We start from the raw sequence: 5,031 nt of genomic DNA on the forward strand, positions 1-5,031 counted from the left end.
CTTGCTTATCTTTAAATATTTTATGGATAGAACTAAGTTCAGTACTGATCCCAGGATGCTGGCATCAAAGCCCTTGAACTATCCCTACAGGTTCTGTATTTCTGTAACGTACCACCACTTATTCTAGATTTATAATACCCTGTCCTTAATTTGGTATGTACCATATTTTGGGGGGAAAAATTACTAGTTTTTTGAGATGAGATACGAGAACAAAATCATTCTTGAGGTTCCACCTCTAATACGGAAAAAAGGATGATGTTTGCACATAGCAGCTAGTTTGATATCCAGGTTCTGTTAGGCTAAACTTCACAGAATGAGCATGCATATACAGTAACAGTTCACTGCATTTGTTTTGAAGTTGAGATCTGCTGGTTATTCAAGTCACAGATGCCACCATGTTATACAATGAGACAGTGGAACTGCACGTTCAAACTGAGAAAAGGAATAAGTAAATGCAGCAAATATAGGCAGTTGGCAATCAGAACATGCCAAAAAGCTAACACTTTTGAATTGTCATTCTAAGCGTTTTCTTTCTTTAAAAAAAGTCTTTACATATTTTAAATTTTAACAGTCCCAAAGTATCATGAAGTGCCTTTTCATTTTTGCTGCTGACTTCTGATGACCTCTAGTTGATTTTTTGTTTTGCTAGTAGTAGGTAGAAAGGCTTTTGTTTTCATATAAAAGCTTTTTATGTTCCTGTACCAAACGAGATGTATGTCACTGGTCATTTTCATCCTGGTCCAGTTCTGTAACTAGGTTACTTCTTTCTTTGTAAGAACAATATACTTTCTGTTTGAACTTTCATATATTCTCGGCCATTCTACAATGCTGTTCAAACACTGCCACAGATTCTTTAGTGTGTGATGGTGCAAGAGGCTGTATTGGTGATCTAGTGTGAGATAAGCCATTGGGATGGAGTATCTGATCCCATGGATGACTTTGAGTTGCATTTTCTGAGGCTGGTCCTGAGTAGTGATCATTCTCACACTGGGACTAGATGATCTACTGCATACCTAATGAGGTTCTATTCCAGTTACAGTCAAGTCTTGGATGTATCTACGTCTTGGCTGTCCATTTCCTGTAGTTACAGTGATCCAAGTTTCTATTGCAGACATGTCAGCACTCATTCTCTTGCCCTCAGAGGCTGGGGGCAGGCTCGCCACACTGCTCCCCCGGGAGGTTCCCAAGTATAGATGTCCAGACTCACTCTGTTGCTGTATCTGATTTTTCAACAATATTGATTCTAAGCATTTAATATGTCATTTCTGGCAGGAATTTGCTCCATATTAGTGTTACTTTTATTATTAGTATTTGTGTAAGCGATGTCCATAAATGAGCCTGTACTGATGGCAGAGTTGCTCTACCCTTCATTTTGATACTGACAAGGATACTGTAATAGCTCATCTGCTCCTGGAAAGTACCACATCAAGTGAATCATTATTTTCACACAATTTCTGCCATTGAAGGGCACTGAGGAGGATCTTTAGGCCAACAACGAGTCATCAGGCTCTCAATGGGCTTAGGTAAATTTTTTTATCAAGGGCAGTAGAGTACCATTATGAACAGCCCACATGATTTGGAAAGCTGGGCCACCAATCTCATCAAAGGGTTTCTGAAGTGTTATCACTTTCCAAAGAATAATATCCCAGCTGAAGACTTTGCACTTTTCACTGTAATTGCTACCTTCAAAACTTCAGATGCTGTTCAAGCAGCACTCCCTTTGTTATTAGTCATGTGTGTCTAAATGTCACAGGCTGTAACAAAATCACAGATTTTTAGAACTGCCACCCTGCAACCAGCAGTAAGTGTGGTGGTTTCAGGTCACTGTGAATTAGAGCTTTGGGTTGCATACTGTGAAGATAAGCCACTCCTTGGGAATACTGACCACAACTCTTTGGGTGGGCAGCAATGTAATATGGCAATGGTTCAGCACGGTGCAGCACTGGATTCAAGCAGGCTCCATGCAGCTTTATAATATTCGGATGGTTCACACGGGATAACTGCCGAACTCTACAATAAAAGCTTTCTTCTCAGATTCACTTTCTGTTTGTTTAATAGCAACATCTTTTGCTCTCCGTTTAGCTTTGCAGACGACTCCAAAAGCTCCTCTTCCAACAGTCTCTTCCACCTGGATCTCCTTGTAGTCGATTTCTTCAAAATTGAGGATCTGGGATGCAGCTTCCATCATCTCAACAGCCAAGAAGAGGAGGCTGCAAAGCTGTAGACATGATCTCTCGCGGCGCCCAGAGGGGCCCAGGGAACGGTTCTGCCGGGACAAACCGGGGGAGACCCGCGCCCAACCGCCTCTGGACCGATCTTCAGCCTCAGTCCTGCAGCTCTACCACCGGGCGATCCTTGGTGGGGGGTTGGGGCGGCGGCCACAACCATGTCCTGGCTCTGGCTCCACAGCGGGCCCCCTTCAGGTCCTTTGTATGTGTCATTTCTTCTGCCTGGAACAGATTTCCGCTCCAATTTTGCATGCACTTTCTCATCCAAAAAGACTTCCATTCTGACCATTTTATCTAGCAAGCAAACCTCTTCAAAGTCATTTCAAATTCCTCTAATTTTTTAATAACATTTGTAGTTATCAAAAGGTAACTATTCATCTATTTGATCTTCTTTTTAGTACACATTTTGCCCCATTAATACCAGAATTCAAAGGTCATGGAAAGAAAGACCAGGTTTGCCCTTTCATGATTGTATCCCCCAAACCTCCTCCAGTGTCTGATCAAGTTATTTCATTTTTCAGCAAAAATTTAGCACAATTTTAATAAGATATTAAACTGAACATACTTCCAAATTTCTCACATGAACATTTCAGTAATAGTAATAATCATTTGGTCTTAGAATCCTTCCATTTAAAATAAACTTCTGTGAGCTGGGTACATACAAAGATTTCATACCTGTATCCTTCTTCAGGGAAAACTAGCTGTCAGAATTTTGAAAGTCATCCTTAAGTGCAAAGAGCCTCTAGCCAAGGTCAGGCCTTTTCCAGGGTGGTCCATATTTTGTGATCAACGTGTGGTGTTGAGGATGATTGGCCATTTTATGACTTTCTCCCCATTCCATTCCCTTTTATCGATCCCTAATAATCTTATTTTACATTCCTTTTTCTACTTCACCCTAAGAGAGTTGGTGCAGAGAGTGGTCCAAGAGAACACATGATAAGATAAAAATTGGGAATAGAATCATTCACCTTTAGCTTGGCAGTAAGGTACATGTCACTGGTGGTAGATAGCTCAAGGTTGAGGTCCAATTATTAAAATAAAATTGTGATGCATTGGGATTATATTACAGTGGAAGAAAATGTATAGCAGATGTAATATATCAGACATTGGGGAGTTATCAAAACACTAACAGCAATAAATTAACTGGAATTAATAGCTATTGTAAAGAACCATTGATGCTGTACAGAAGACATGGAAAAGGTAAGGGCAATAACCGGGCAATTGAAAGCCAGGTATAAGAAAGCATCTTTTTAGTTGCATATAAAAAAACCTAATCTCCTGCAGAACAAAGGTTGGGAAAGCCAAGGATAAAATCCAGGAGTAATATTCTGAGAAAATGAACATTTAATAAAGTTAAATGCCCACTAAAGTTAGCTTTAATATATCAAGGTCAGGAATCTCCTTGGAAAAACTCAGCTTGTGAATATGAAATGGAGATATGGGGCATGTTCCTGAAAATTTTGATTCTTTAGATTTTTAACCTAGAAAAGTAGTTCATTCCTCCCTTGAGTACTTTCTCCTTGTTAGAAGACAATATAGAAGCTTCTCCTTCAGAAAGCAATAACTAAAATACCCAACTCTTCCAGGACAACAGTAAGATCAATGATTTATGTTAAGTAGCATTGTTTCCTGACTTGGTGTGGGCTGATTCTGACATGGAATTTAAGAGACTGTACTTTTAAGAAGCCAAGATAGTACACAAGAAGATGTGTTCTGAGACTGCTTGATCAAGATGACTTGATGCCATGGATTTCTCGGGGCAGCTTGCATACAGTGATTTAGAGAGACAGCGGTATAAAGTCCTACCATTTTAGCTGTGTGAGGACAACACTAACATGCAATATTCACTCCAGAGATTCTTTCTTGGTCTGCAAGTCTTGGTTGAGTCTACATTATAATTCAACTTCTTATGTTTGATACCACTTTCACACTCTTTGTTGAATAAACATCTTATAGCCATAGTCATCCTATACCTAATCTCCATCTCACTATTAGCTTCTGGAAAATGCAACTTGCAACAGTCTATTTTTTTTTCTTTTTAGATAAACTGATTGAGTATCTTTCCACTAAATGAAATGGAAACATATATGTCGTTCTATGTCACAGGTTGTTAAACTTAAAACCTTGGTTGGATCTTAGGGGATCAGATCCCCCTAATCTACTTTATGCAAATGTTTTATGGATTTATGTGATGGTGATTTATGTGTTTATTTTTTCTAAGAATAGAATGCATACATATTCGCAAGGTGAAATCTATTATTTTCATCCAATTGTCAAAGCTGCATGTGACTAAAAAGAAGTTTGACTTAATGCTGTATATGTTAAAAAAAATATGCATATTGTTTCATGATTCTGGATATCTAACTATTTCAGAATTGACAGATAATAATTTAAACAGTTAAGCATCTGTTCTATATATGTTCAAATCAATTAACAACACGCTTATCAATATTATGTAAGAATAGGGAGTTGAGGATGAAATGGTCAAGTAGCATATATATATATATATATATATATATATATATACACACACACACACACAAAATGGAATAATATCCAGCTATAAGAAATAATACAGTATCATTTGCAGCAGCATAAATGGAGCTGGAAGCCATCATGTTAAGTGAAGTAAGTCAGGCACAGAAAGACAAATAGAGCATGATCTCACTCATACATGGAAACAAAAAAATAAATAAATAAAGTGGTTCTCATAGAAGTAGTGAATAGAATAATGGTTATAAGAGTCTGTAGGGGAAGGGAGTGAGAGAGAAGTGGTGGTGGACTACTGAGTACAAAACTATGC

General features: G+C 38.4%; 1 pseudogene; it reads right to left on the reverse strand.

The window, feature by feature from the left end:
• Positions 1-581: 581 nt before the first annotated feature.
• Positions 582-2,188, reverse strand: LOC134377092 (mitogen-activated protein kinase kinase kinase 7-like; annotated as a pseudogene).
• Between the last annotated feature and the right edge of the window lie 2,843 nt (positions 2,189-5,031).

Source organism: Cynocephalus volans, chromosome 4 (genome assembly GCF_027409185.1).
Source record: "Cynocephalus volans isolate mCynVol1 chromosome 4, mCynVol1.pri, whole genome shotgun sequence".
Classification (NCBI taxonomy): domain Eukaryota; kingdom Metazoa; phylum Chordata; class Mammalia; order Dermoptera; family Cynocephalidae; genus Cynocephalus; species Cynocephalus volans.